The 15,700-nt window shown below is 40.1% G+C and overlaps 1 non-coding gene across 1 annotated transcript; it reads right to left on the bottom strand.

The window, feature by feature from the left end:
- Positions 1-10,951: 10,951 nt before the first annotated feature.
- On the bottom strand, positions 10,952-11,066 carry LOC136734552 (U5 spliceosomal RNA). Its single transcript, XR_010810528.1, has one exon. It is a non-coding gene; the product is annotated as a U5 spliceosomal RNA (small nuclear RNA).
- Between the last annotated feature and the right edge of the window lie 4,634 nt (positions 11,067-15,700).

Raw genomic sequence — 15,700 nt, 5'->3', positions numbered from 1 at the left:
CAGCTAACTTGCATGCAGCTGACATTTAGCTGGCCTAGCATTATGTCTGTGTCTGGCAAACTGGTCTTACAAAGCAAAAATGATGCCCATGACGCTACAATCAGACTCACAAGACACAAAACTGTGACCTTCCCATGTGAGATCTGATGAAACAGCCGTGATCTAAATTCACTAAAAGCCAAACTCTTCTAAAGCCCAAGGTGTGATGAGAAAGTTTGCAGTGGTCCAATGGGTCAGTGGGGAGGATGCTGGGATGTATAGCGAGGTGGAAACCGAAGCCATACGTAAATATGATGACACCAAGATGGATGACGATGGATACCCGCAAACTGACTGTTCAGCTGCTGTGGAATGGCAGAAAGGGAAAAAGCCAAAACATGGCTGGCCAGTGTACGCTGCCTCTATCAAGTTCGTGAGCAGTAAGTAGACCTATCTAATGCATTTTGTTTTTACACTGTCGGGGCCAATAAATAATGTGAAGCTGTTATGATACACGGATATACGGATTCAGATGAAACTGATGTTGAGAATACACCGGTAAGACTGTTTGTATTCCACTGTCACCGAATGAATGTCATGCATATAATCACACACCATTTACTTAAGTACCAATTCACATAATAATACATTTGAACTTAAAAAACAAAGAAATCTGGTATTAAATCTAGGCTAAGTCCTACTGTTATTTAGAACAGTAAAACCAGCAGTGACAAAAAGTCTATGCAAGGGAAGTCAATCACCTTCATTTATATAGCGCTTTTAACAATATGAATTGTTTGAAAGCAGCTTTCCAGTGATAAGAAATGAAAGTGACAGAGATTGTTTTGGCTTTACAGCAGCTCTAGAATAAAGTTATTGTCCAGCTCAAGTTAGTTTTGATTGATTGACTTGCATGCGAAGATCATTAGTTATTAACGACAACGTTGTAACAGAAAACCCTTAACGCGCTCCGGCCGCCCATCCGCACAAAACAGAGCCTGGTGGCTCAACAACGCGCTCCCGGAAATAGGTTCCAAGGTGCGAGCGATTATCCGCTATCTGTGCGCAAACATACGCAACCTCTGCGCAAACACCGACAACAAAGTAACCTTCTTGTTTTTGCACCTGACTATGTCCAAAATATGCATGTCATTAAGAACTGTGGTAACACTTTATTTGAATAGTCCAGAATGATGCATTAGTTAAGCATAAGTACACTAGTAATTCTGATTAGTAAGGACATATTACCCATTATTTAACATGTATTAAACATTTGAAGGATCAACATTCTTTCATATTAACAACTTAGCAAACCATATTATTTGTGTGTAGTAATGTACCTCACCATCTATTATGTTAACTGGACTATGTTTAGTTATCTTCTACTCATTGATTAGCATATTCTGTCTTGATAATCTCTGAATTGTGTTCAGGGGACGGGGTTTATGTCAATTCTAGGGTTAGTGATGTCACTAACCCAGCCGTTTGTTGTAGTCCTTAAAAAACGATTTCTTTAACAGCAAATATCTCCCTTTGCTTTGAACTTTGAGCTTCGTAACTTTGCAGATGTTGTTTATGCTCAAACAGCAACATTACACACTAACTAAAGTTAGAAAAGTGAAATCATATTCAAGCACCCCGTTAAAGCTCTGATTTCAGAGAGAAGCGCAGAGAGCTGCTATTTGATTTGCGCTCATTTCATTCCTAAAGTTTACACACATTCATTTCACACGGACATTATTGCCTAGTGATTTCAGACATTTAAGTTTCGTGATATGATCCCCTGGCTCACCTGTTATCCATCAAACACAAGCTGTGACTGTCTCAGCCTTAGCCGCATATTATTCGGCAAAATTATTCGTTATTGGTTTTGAAGCCATTATCCGTGCCTTTCCGAATAAGGTATTGTGCTTCGGGACACCCCTAGTGTAAATCTTTACAACAGGGAGTCCAATTCTCTTTAGTACTGTGTTGTTGGCAGTTTAGCCATAATTATTGCCTTATTCTAGGCCAATAAACATAAATATCACTGAATTAGTGCAATAATTAATGTGAATATAACTTTCACTTTAGAACAGGCGGTCAAATTGTCTTTCTTACAATATTTGAGCAATTTATAACTGTAAAACCAGCACTAATTAAACATAGTTACTAGCTTCATATTGTTCAGTTAATTTAATAGATACATTATGTATAAGGTACACTTATAAATTTCAATTAAAGAAGTGAATTTATAGTATTACCTTATCACGAATCCTGGAGTCTTGTAGAACTCAATTTCTGTAATAATTGGACGCAGACAGATATAAATTGTCAAATTTATTCAAAAACAAAGACTAAATGTAGCACTACACTAATTATACAAAAGGGAAAAACTAATTAAAATTCAACTCTAGATCAACAAATCAAAGACAAATCACTTCCGTGACCAAATCAAAGACCATGGGATCGCATATGATAACACACAAATCTTTAAACAAAAAAGGTTATAAACACATTGACTACAACACCGGTTAGTAAGACGAAGGTGAGTCTCTCATTAGTATTGTTAGTCAGACATTAAATAACTACGCAGGTTAGTATTTATGTCAGGTAACTTCTCGTTATATATATATATATATATATCAGTCTCATTAACGTTTAGGTACAGAGAAAGATCCTATCATTACTTGTTACCACAATTTCCCTTAACTGATTATTATTCAATGATTAAGGATAGGCAGGGCCACCAATAATCTAATGTCTATTCACTTGTGTCAATTTCAGACTAAACAGTTAAACAGGAATGAGAAGATATTTCTCGGCGTTGACAGATTTTATTTCTAAAATTATCAACAAAACAGTTGAATGCAACACACATTTATATTTAAGAAAACTAAATGATATTACACATTCTAGAGTTATGAATCACAGATTAACATTTCTAATTGATTTCTTAAATGTCATGAATCACAAACTCCAAACTGTTAAACTTATGTGAACTTCGTCGCAGAGAGGCCTCTCTGGCTTCGGGCTCAGATAACAGCACACGGCACGAGGTCCGTGTGGTTTGGAACAAAGGCAGTCCGGTTCGGCTTTGTCCAAGAACTTCCACTCAGTCGATGCACCTGCAAGTTGGGGTTTCGCGAATGTAGAGTCTTTTCCAAACAGATTTTCCACTGGTTTGAAGGCTCCAAGGTAGTGCACAAAATCTTCTTTGTAAGCAGGGTTCCACCGTAGTTACTTGAAGACAAAGTCTTTGAGGAAAGCAGGGCCCTGTTCGTTCCAAGGGTCAAGTTTCTTAAGACTCAAATAGCTATTTAAATGACTGACACTTTCGTATTCAGTCGACTTAGTCAATTGTCCAGCTGTAAAACTCCACTGATCAGGTGGGTCTGTAAAGTTATTTATTTAATAAAGTCCTTTAAAAGAATTCTTCGTACGGCTCAATCTCCTTCTCCCAGTTTAATTCTTCTGTTACCGGCAAAGACTTGGTTGGTTTCTGGTTCCGGTTCTGGCAACAGAGCTACAGGTTGCGAGTTTCTGGTTCAGGTGAGAGAGAGAGTAAGAGAGAGAGACCGTACGCTGTTCTTTATAGTCTGTCAGATCAATAGGTGATTGGTTCTTGATTTTTTTAGATTGGATTTCGGTTTCAGCCCCCAGTGTCCTATTGGAGGGGGGCTTGATTTATGACTGATGTCAATCCATGCCATCTTTTGGAAATGCCGGTTGGCCCGGGTTCGTAGCTCTATGTCGGGATTTCGGCTCTCGTCCACTTCAAAGAGTTTTTATTACCTACAGGCCCCTTTCTCCTATCTCATAGCAGGATTCCAAACTATTTGGCCTATTCTCGGTGCCATCCTCCCAAGACTGTCACTTTGATGTAAACCAGTTCACATGCTGATGAGTTAAGGAAATCTGATAAATTTGGGGGGGAGAGGTCTTCTTTAGATCAGTGCTTCAGCTCAGAGCTAAAATGCTCTTATCAGAATACACCCAACATAACGCTACACTGGTTAATTCTGTTCTGGGAAAACCACAATCCTGCAGGTTTAATAAGTCTCTCTACACATCAGTCCCTGAGTACCTTCAACCAATGGTCATTTTGACCAATTAAGCCCAAGAATTGAGTCAATTAAGTTGTCAAGGACTACCCAGTGAAGACGTGAACTCACGACTAGGTCACACTGTGAGCTCACCAGAGCAGACATTACACTGAGCTCACTGTGAGCTCACTTAGCGCTTTTCCAGCGACATGGTGCCGGTGCTGGAGCCGGAGCTGCTGCTCGGCCTGGGATCCAGCTGATCTTTTTTGAACCGGCCCGCTTTTCCACCGGTTTTGACGTCACTGGATGTGGGCGTTCCCAAGCATGGAGTAGAAGTGGAGAAACACAGCAATTGTAATCAGCACCGAGGCGACTGCGTCTTTAAACCCCATTTAACATCACAATCAAACTCATTCCGCGTCTATGGCAAATCGTAACCCTAATGTTACAAATGTTCCCTAAACACCTATTTTGCAGGATCAATAAAAAATTATTAGGATTTTTTAAACTTTTACTGACACACATAGTTAATAGCAATGTGTTATAACTTTACCGAAAATAATAATCTGTATATCTTTAATTGTTTAGACGTTATTAAGATATAATGCATCTTTCACATAGGGAACATTTGTAACATGTTAGGAAAAACAAACAAATGATTTGAAAATATTCATAATTACAGCATACAATTTGTCAGGCTTCATAACAATGGTATTTATAACATACTCTGTAAAAATCAAGCAAATAGCATTTGTGGTTCACGAGAAAATATATATATATAATCAAAGCTATCAGACTATAGCAGCCGGTGTATGAAGACACATACGATTATACAGCATTATTTGGCAGCTTCGCAAGACCTAATTTTAAACGTTGTTGGTAAGTTAGATAATTAGTGGGGACCCGCTATTTGCAGTTCTTCCCCTCCATAATTGCTAAAATAAAGTTTTACTGACATTTTATTGACCCTACCACTGCATAGGGCACATCTGTAACATGAACGCTACTGAATGGCACATACATTGAAAACTACGGAGAACTGAGACAAATCCACTTTACACTTCATAAATAATCTTAAAACGTTTCCAACCAAGGCAACACCCACTTGAAATACGTTCATTCTCATTTTTGGTAAACAAAAAGAGAGATTGTTACATATGTTCCCTATGATGCATCTACAGAGAGAGAGAGAGAGAGACAGACAGACACTAACTCTCTCTCTCTCTCTCTCTCTCTCTCTCTCTCTCAGCTGGGAGTGTGTGGGAGGGGTCTGCAGTGAGCGGGAGTGCTGCTGAGAGCTCTGTCCTTTGGCTGCGTTTTTTTGTTGCTTTACTTTTTTCAGTTTGTTTATTTTGTCTTCTGTTTTCAGTGCTTTTCTTATTGTGGGGGAACAGGGGAGGGGAGGGGGGAGTACCGGTAGTTCTTCCCGGGTCGGGGGGTCGGACCCCCTGAATGCGTCTTTTGAAAAACTGACCCGACGCCATGGAGTCAAGATCGCTCCGGTGCAGTTCTGCCCCCTAGAGCAGTGTGTGTTAGCGGTTGGGGAGGTAGCAGGGTGTGAAAATATCAAGTCTGCTGCCATTGTTATCTTCTTAAAAACCACTGATCTGCTCAATCAGCTAGTGGCTAATGGCACAGTGTTAGACGACACTTTCACCCCGGTGTTGCCGCTCGCTGCTCCTGCCCGGAAGGTAACGCTGTCTAACGTCCCTCCGTTCATCCGCACCGGCTCGGGCAGCTGATGTCCGGCATTAAGAGGGTCCCGCTGGGCTGCAAAGCCCCGCAACTGAAACACGTCGTGTCCTTCCGAAGGCAGCTGTATATGATCCTCAATAACATCAATGAGGATCTTAATGTCATTTTTAAATTTAAGATCGACAATACCGACTACGTCGTGTTCGCTACTTCGGAGTCCATGAAGTGTTTCAGGTGTGGGAGCGAGGGGCATGTCGTGAGGAACTGTCCCGAACAGGACAGGGAGCGGGAGGAGGAGCGGGGCGACGCGGGGAGGAATAGAGACACCGGCCCGCAGCCACAGATGCAGCGGGCAGACAGAGATCGAGCCCCGGCGGAGGAGACAGTCGCCGGTCGGACCGATGGTACCACTGATGCCGTGACGGGGGAAGAGCTGCCCGGAGGCGATGACGCACAGCTGGGGGACGGGGTCGAGGCAGCGGGGGATAGTGACGACCGAGACGCCGGGGGGAGATGGTGTTGAGGCGGTGCACGGGGCGCTGGTTAGTGACGAGGAACAACCTCAGCAGCCAGCAGACGGGCGGACAGACACACAGGGTGTAGCCGAGGAGGAGGCAGGGCCAGGCTCGGCGGTACAAGCCGAGGCGCCGGGTGGAAAAAACGCACTAAGAAGGTGCTGGGAGGGAGCACGGACGGTGTTGGTAAATAGTGGCAGTAAAAGAAGTGGTGGCACAGTAGTGAAGCTGGGGTAGCGAGCGGCTTGGTGGGGAAAGGTCCGGCTACACGCTGGAGCATCGCGGCAGCCACCGGGGACGCCTCGGGCTCGGAGTGACAGTGAGGGCGGCTTCACGGATTCCTCTCTCGCCTCCTCGTCCTCGGTGAGTCAGAGCTGCAGTGAAGGATATCAGGAGGTTTTTAGAGAAAACGAAGGGAAAGAGGTCTGTTGTAGTGGAGCAGTTTTTCCCAGATCGTGCACGCCTGCTGGCCTCTATTAAGTTTTTACAGAAACCCTGACCTATCAATTTGTACAACACTCACTGAAAACCATGGTTGGGGTCAATTCCTGTTTTTCAATTCCAATTCCTCCTACAAATCAATTCAAAATTGCAATTACTTTTTGCATTCACAGAATATTCTTTATTGGAATTGAATTGAAAAGGGAATTAAAAATTTAATTGGAATTGACCCCAACCCTGTTGAAAACAAAACAAAAAATACAGATCTGGTTCTTCAAATCTTCACTCTGGTTTCATTCTGTGTCGTAGTTCATTTATCTTGCTGTTAATTGCACCACCAATTACACTCTTTGGGTTACTGGGCAATTTTTTCAAGGTAGCCCCTAAAAAACATGTATCACATAGATTTAATGACTTGCACATAGATATATAAAAATCTTTTAATAAACATACCACTTATCTTTGAGAAGGGTTCATTAGTTACATATTGCCACAGTAAATCAACATTTTTGTGTGTGGGTGTATTTAAACGTTTTGGTGTATGCTCTTAAACTTGTCTTACACTAGTTCATAGTAAAATCTGTACTTGGCGAAGCAGCTATGCAAAGGCAGTCTTTTCTCCATTAATACCTTGCTTAAGCATTACATTGATGTGGCACAACTGGACTGAAATGTGAAGTATTAGCTCAAAAGTCAAATTTAAATGAGACATGAAAGTTTATATTGTCAAGGATCCCATGGCACTATTCATTATTATTATGTATTAATATGTCTGAAGCATTAATCCAAGGTGATTTACAAGGTGTTGTTGAAAGAGTGACGTGGCTGAATTCTAAGTCAGGCTTCCCTCAATCAGGTCTAACAAATTTGTTATGACTCCACCTTTACTGCTGTGTAGTAATCTGCTGGTACAAAATGGCTGCACCCCAGAGGGTGGTGGGTGAAGTGAGTCTGTAGAGCACTTTGGGATCTTTCCAGCTGCTACATGTAAGGTATTATTATTTATTAATAAATTAACTCTAGTCTCTGAAACTAAAACAAAGGCCAAAGGAACATTTCAAATGCTAACCCTTTGTGTTCTATACAGTTAAAAAGGAGAGTTAGAAATTTTGTACAACAGCATTTACATACCATATATGGCTTCCACCTTTAAGCGATCCAGAGGTGTCTTTTTCTCCGAAGTTGGATCTCTCTTGCTGCCACCACCACGAAGATTGCTCTTTAATATTGTTGGAAAGTCAAAGACAGCAACCGTCAGGGTTCTTGCATATGACGTATTCGTGCTGCACCTCTCTGCAAGGATCCAGGACAGTTTGTCAATGTAAACTCCAGTGCCTGGGAATATTTCCACCTAAAAGACAATGGTAAATAAAAAACAAGTTTATCCCCAAACTATTCTTATATTATGTTAAGTGGAATACATTATCAGTAAGGCTGTGATTTTGTTACAGAAATGTGTTATTAAAGACCACAGTATGTCTCAATTCTAAGTTTATTAATTTACAGACATAATAAAGTCAGTGAATCTGTGACACCCATAATTCAATTACATTCTTATTATCAACTATAACTATGAATATAACTGATAATGTAGCATCATTAGATTGTTTACAACCAATATTTGTTTTCAATATATATATTTTTACCTTGTCTTTGTAATATTGTAGACCAAGAGTGTTATACCTGTTTTGGTGATTCTTTGTCAGATTCAGAACAATTTGCTGTGGGGCTGTCAGAACCACTTGATGGTGACACACTTTTGTCTTCATTGCTGATAAATGTGGCTTTTGTTACAATTTTTTTCAGATTGTCCAAAAGGTCTGGAATCTCTGGAGAAAAAAACCTTAGTATTAAATGATAATCATTTCTAATAATATATTTAATACAAAGTGAAAACAAAACCATCAATGCCTGCAATTATACTTGAGAGACTTGCTCTATGTTATTGGCAAACTGACCTTTTTGTGGGTCATTAACATTAGCTACGAAAAATATAAAAAAGATAAAATACAAGAATTACCAGGTCTAATGTAATGCATATAGTCATTAATGTAGGATTATGAAGTTATGTTGAAAAACTTTATTTAATAATCAGTATTATTAAACTATTAGACAGTGCACATTAAGAGTCTGTATTGTGGTTCTAGATTACTTCAGTATGATCAACTATAATACATTACTCTGGAATCTAAATTACTGAAGAATAACATTTATCAAGGTAAGGAATTATTTGCTATAAATAAAAAAACTTACCATCAACCATACGGTTTCGAAGACATTGGTTTTCATTTTTAAGTCTTGTGTTTTCCTTTTCGAGCTGCTTAACGTTTTGCTGTAGCTCAACTTCACTGGACTCTTTAAATGTCTGTAGAATATGACGGGATCTAATTCTTGAAGCTCCATCGGTTTTCTTTCTTATTTTGTGCTGTATTCAGAGAGGAAAAGAGTTTAAAATGAATATATATATATATATATATATATATATATATATATATATATATATATATGAAAATGATTAAAAAAAAAACAATCCTGCAATACATTTATTTAATATTTGCAGTAATTATCTCACCGGTAACTGTGGTTCATCAAGGTCACTATCATCTGAAATTTGAAGTTTTTTGTTTGGTTTAGGTACTCTCTTCATTTTAGGAGAGGGCATTTTTGTTAGGTCATTAAGTTTTCTTCTTAGTTTGCCTTCTTTTCCTAAAATAAAAATAAAATAAATAAAACCCTGCATTATGTCCACAGATATTTGGGGATTATATTTATTTGTCATAAAAATACTGTGCTTTGACCATACAAATTAAGATGAACAGCCAACACTGAATCAAAACTGAAGTTAAATTATATCTGGTTTAATTTATTTTGTGATTTGGGGGATTTTATTGTAAAGCACAACACACAATAAATCGTTCTTACAAATGCCAGTCAAGTATGACGAGTTTTTAGCGCCCTCACCACCACCTACCATGTTATAAGAGTATGTTAGAAGTACAACACATTAATAACTTAAACATTCATTTCAAATATACTGTGATTGTATATATCAAATAGCATGTAAAGACTTTAATGTTTTTTTTTTAAATAAACATTGTTACCAGTCATAATGATCTGCGCTTCATGGACAGGCCATCCACCTTTTGGAGGTTTGTTCGTGTCTCTCCACTCTGCTCTGAAGTTTCGAGTCGTCTCTTCGTCATCATCAGCAATGCTGAATAAATCAAAATTGCGAAAGCAAGCAGTGGGAATCACGCTGTAAGAGTCTTTGTCGACCCCGCTTTCCCACTTCACCAACGCGTGCATCACCGCCATACTACCTTCACCTTCTCGTCCGTTTTTTCTGCGCCTTTTTCCCCCGACAAGTCACGGCACAAAAAACAGTCCCGCTCTGCATTCTGGTACTTGGCGTTCTTAATAACACCAACAGGGTGTAATCGCATAGACCACTCGAGTATAAAGTACTACATATCCCATCAGTTACAGTTTTTTTTCATCTTCTGAAACTGCAATTTAGCACTTTCAACTGTTTCTTAGTGATTCCTAGAATTACTAACCGGTATTGTAGTCAATGTGTTTATAACCTTTTTTGTTTAACGATTTGTGTGTTATCCTATGGGATCCCATGGTCTTTGATTTGGTCACGGAAGTGATTTGTCTTTGATTTGTTGATCTAGAGTTGAATTTTAATTAGTTTTTCCCTTTTGTATAATTAGTGTAGTGCTACATTTAGTCTTTGTTTTTAAATAAATTTGACAATTTATATCTTTGGAATTGGTGTCTGCGTCCAATTATTACAGAAATTGAGTTCTACAAGACTCCAGGATTCGTGATAAGGTGATACTATGAATTCACTTCTTTAATTGAAATGTATAAGTGTACCTTACGCTACATATATGTATGTATGTATGTATGTATGTCCAATTGCTTTGACAATACAAATGAATTGAATTGAGAGAGAGAGAGAGAGAGAGAGAGAGACAGACAGACAGACTGACAAACAGAAAAACAGACAGACACAGACACACACACACACAGAGCCAGCCAGCCAGCTCAGCGATGACATCACGAGCCTCTCTCAGCTGACTGCTATGACATCACAGAGCACGTACATTCCGTTGCTTGCCGTCTGTCAACCACTCAGTCACTGCCAGCCAGACTGGCTGGCTGGCTGGATGGGGGGGCTGCTTGCTGCTGCTGTGTACCTTAGCAAGCTTATTTGCTTGACCGGCCTTCCTACTCCTCTGCCCACATGCCCACCTATGCCCGATCTGCTGTTCACCTGGATCACAGCTCCGCCCCAACAAGGCAGAGCCCCCCAAGAATGGTACAAACTCACCCACGATCCCCTCCACGGAAAGCTTTAGCAAAAGGCAAAAGCGTTATACGTAATGAAGAGGAACCCGAGTCCAAGACGCATCCGACCAGCCATACATATTTGTGTGTATTAAAGATCACATTTTCTTACATTTAGTTTTTCTGTACTTTATTACATCTTATTGTGATTTATAAAAGTATTGTTTCTTTTCCATATGTATGTATGTATGTGTGTGTGTGTGTGTGTGTGTGTCTGTCTCTGTGTGATAGTGTGTGTGTGTGTGTGTCTGTACGTGTGTATATGTCTCTCTGTGAAAGTGTGTGTGTGGGTGTGACAGTGTGTGTGAGTGTCTGTCTGTCTGTCTGTCATGTAACTCGCACATCTGTGAGGGCACCATTTTTGCAGAAGAGATGTACACATTTTGGAGCAACATATGCTGCCATCCAGACATCATCTTTTCCAGTGACGTCCCTGCATTTTCAAACAGATCACATTTTATTACACTTTGTTTATCTGTACTTTATTACATCTTATTGTGATTTATACTTGTAATGTTTCTTTTCCATATATATGTATGTACAGTGGGGGAAAAAAGTAATTGATCCCCTGCTGATTTTGTACGTTTGCCCACTGACAAAGAAATGATCAGTCTATAATTTTAATGGTAGGTGTATTTTAGCAGTGAGAGACAGAATAACAACAAGAAAATCCAGAAAAATGCATTTCAAAAAAGTTATAAAATTGATTTGCATGTTAATGAGGGAAATAAGTATTTGACCCATTTTCAATGCCCTGGCTTAGGGTTCTCACCCATGATTTGACGGTACATGGCCCCGTCCATCGTCCCTTTGATGCGGTGCAGTTGTCCTGTCCCCTTAGCAGAAAAACAGCCCCAAAGCATAATGTTTCCACCTCCATGTTTGATGGTGGGAATGGTGTTCTTGGGGTCATTCCTCCTCCTCCAAACACGGCGAGTTGAGTTGATGGCAAAGAGCTTGATTTTGGTCTCATCTGAGACCACTTTCACCCAGTTCTCCTCTGAATCATTCAGATGTTCATTGGCAAACTTCAGACGGGTCTGTACATGTGCTTTCTTGAGCAGGGGGACCTTGCGGGCGCTGCAGGATTTCAGTCCTTCACGGCATAGTGTGTTACCAATTGTTTTCTTGGTGACTATGGTCCCAGCTACCTTGAGATCATTAACAAGATCCTCCCATGTAGTTCTGGGCTGATTCCTCACCGTTCTCATGATCATTGAAACTCCACGAGGTGAGATCTTGCATGGAGCCCCAGACTGAGGGAGACTGACAGTTATTTTGTGTTTCTTCCATTTGCGAATAATCGCACCAACTGTTGTCACCTTCTCACCAAGCTGCTTGGTGATGGTCTTGTAGCCCATTCCAGTCTTGTGTAGGTCTACAATCTTGTCCCTGACATCCTTGGACAGCTCTTTGGCCATGGTGGAGAGTTTGGAATCTGATTGATTGATTGCTTCTGTGGACAAGTGTCTTTTATACAGGTAACGAGCTGAGATTAGGAGCACTCCCTTTAAGAGAGTGCTCCTAATCTCAGCTCGTTACCTGTATGAAAGACACCTGGGAGCCAGAAATCTTGCTGATTGATAGGGGATCAAATACTTATTTCCCTCATTAACATGCAAATCAATTTATAACTTTTTTGAAATGCGTTTTTCTGGATTTTCTTGTTGTTATTCTGTCTCTCACTGCTAAAATACACCTACCATTAAAATTATAGACTGATCATTTCTTTGTCAGTGGGCAAACGTACAAAATCAGCAGGGGATCAAATACTTTTTTCCCTCACTGTATGTATGTATGTATGTATGTATGTAAGTGTGTGTGTGTCTGTCTCTGTGTGAAAGTGTGTGTGTGTGTCTGTCTGTGAAAGTGATTGTGTGTGAAAGTGTGTGTGTCTGTCTGTCTGTCTGTGAAAGTGTGTGTGTGTGTGTGTGTGTGTGCGTGTGTCTGTCTGTGAAAGTGTGTGTTTGTGTGTGTATGGGTGTGACAGTGTGTATGAGTGTCTGTCATGTAACTCGCACATCTGTGAGGGCACCATTTTTGCAGAAAGAGATGTACACATTTTGGAGCAACATATGCTGCCATCCAGACATCATCTTTTCCAGGGACGTACCTGCATTTTTCAGCAGGATAACGCCAAACCACATTCTGCCCAGATTTCAAGCGCATGGTTGCATAGGCAGAGAGTGCGGGTGCTAGCATGGCCTGCCTGCAGTCCTGACCTGTCTCCGAATTGAGAATGTGTGGCGCACTATGAAGTGCAAATTAAGACAACGAAGGCCCTGTGCAGTTGCGCAGCTGAGGAAATGCATAATGGATGAATGGGGGAAAATCCCGCTTGCTAAACTTAACCAAGTGGTGTCTTCAGTGCCCAAGTGCTTAATAAGTGTTATTAAAAGAAAAGGTGATGTTACATAGTGGTAAACAGTCGACTGTCCCAACTTTCTTGGTTTCTTTTCACTGCTAATGAGATGCTGTAGAGTGAGTTAGTTATATTGCTTTCAGGAGCTCTAATCGTATTGATGAGTTCATGCAGCATTTGTAATTGAATTTCAAAAAGAAATCTTTGCTGTCTGGCCTGTGTGTATGAGATGTACTCTGTCAATCTTTGGCTAACAACTGAAACATTGGTAGAACAGAAATGGCAACATAAAAAAGAAAAGTACATTTTAAAAGAGCACATTAAATAGGATGAATATACAGTTTTTTACAATCACTTTGTCACTAATTTCAGAACCTTGATGTCATTTTTCAAAACTCTAGACACAAAACTCAAAACGGTCATCACTTGTAACACAGGCTGTCCAATGTTCAAAACATTGCATTGTGCATTCATATCTTTATAGAAACCTAGCACTTGCAGACTTGTTGGTTCAAATAACTCATTTATCATGAAATACCATAGTAACATAGTAACACAGAAGATACCGATAGTTTCACTGTGTAGTTGTTCGTACAATCATTAAATATTGTAGTACAAAATATGTGATACATGTTTCATTATGGTACTACACATAAATACATCACTGTAAAAGGACTAGTAGAGAGAATACTACAGACACAGTGGAATCATTGAACAAAATCTGAAATGTATTGATGCAATACAATCAAATCACACCATAGGTTTCTTTGAATCCATGCAAAAATAATTAGCTACAAAAACGAACAAAACTACAGTAAAATGTCAACTGCAGTGTTCCTCACCTGGCTTAGTGTAAAAAGCAAAACAAAGGATTGATTACTGTACTTCTAAATTTCCATCAGCCCTGTGTTCAGGTTCAGGTTCTCACAACCATTTTTCACAAGAGGCATCTTGAAACTGAACATACCTGAACATACTCAGTCATCAGCTGCTTCACTCTGTCTGCATTTCTTTCAAAAGGCACACTATACTCTGTGCTACACATTGGTATGCAGTATACAGTCATTTGACAATTGAGAGTAGCCTAATGTTTAGTGCATGCTGAAGACTTGCCGCTTCTCAGTACGGACATTTCTGATGATTGAGGCCACAGTTGATCCTGAGTTGATTCTGAGGTTTGATTGAATCATTGTAGCTGCCTCAGTCATGGTCATGCCATGATTTACAACATGTTCTACAACTATTTCTCGGATTTCACTGGACACTATTTGCTGTTGCTGCCGCTGTCTGGTCCGTGGCCTTGTCCTCTACCACGTTCCCCCAACACCTCTCAAATGAGGCCCATGGCTGCCTCTCTGGTGAGGCCTAAGCCCTCCTCTATGACGAGGCCCACGACCACCTCTCAGAAGGGGTGCATGTCCCCTTCCATTCCTTTGACCACCACGTCTTCCTCCTCCCACTGCTTGACCTCTATTGTGACCTGGATGACCTGCCGGCTCCATGTTATCACTGTGTTGCTCGGGTGGATAGCACTCATTTCACTCGATACTCGTACCACAATGTGAAATCAATCATCAATAACCAGTTGGCAGTATTGGAATAGCAATTACAAGGGCCTGCATACATACAGTAATGTCAAATCTGATGTGGAAGAACAATCATCTTCAACCAGGTTGGAGCGTTAGTTGCAATGCCTTTAATACACGCAGCGTGGAGAGGAACAGTGACTCAAGAAGATCCCAAAGTCGCTCTGCCTTCATTTTAACAGTCAGAGCTTTTATACACAAAAATCAAAGAGCTGGTTATAATCAGAAAGTCATTACTATGTTATCTTAAAAGTTAGCTAAGCAGAATTTATATCATTATAGGACAGAGTTCATAGATCAACACATGGATTAGGGAGCAGGCACTTCAATCATACTGTTTGACATTGTCTCCAAGATTCTCATCGTAAATAACAAGCAGAAATCAAACTACCTTCTGGCCTGACCTTCTAGCTTGACCTTATCTTTCTTAAGTATACAAGAGAGAAAAACAGGTATTAGAGAAAGAATTTCTAACTTTCCTTCCACACTGAAAACATGGTGTGGAAAAGTGCTACATGATGATGAATGATGATGAAATATTACATCCATAGATAATGTAGTTCAACTGGTTCATGCTCCTCGGTTATTGGTGTCAATGGATCTCATTATCCTGAAACTTTCATGATCGAAACATGGAATACTGTTCGTCAGTTTCCATAAAACTATGAATTAAGAGTAATGCAACAGTCACTTATCATTTTGAGCAGCTGTATCAATTGATAGTTAGATCTTTGTAATGAA

The sequence above is a fragment of the Amia ocellicauda genome, unplaced genomic scaffold (assembly GCF_036373705.1).
Source record: "Amia ocellicauda isolate fAmiCal2 unplaced genomic scaffold, fAmiCal2.hap1 HAP1_SCAFFOLD_40, whole genome shotgun sequence".
NCBI classification, from domain to species: domain Eukaryota; kingdom Metazoa; phylum Chordata; class Actinopteri; order Amiiformes; family Amiidae; genus Amia; species Amia ocellicauda.
Note: the sequence above shows the minus strand (reverse complement) of the source record. Positions and strands in the feature narration are given on the sequence as shown.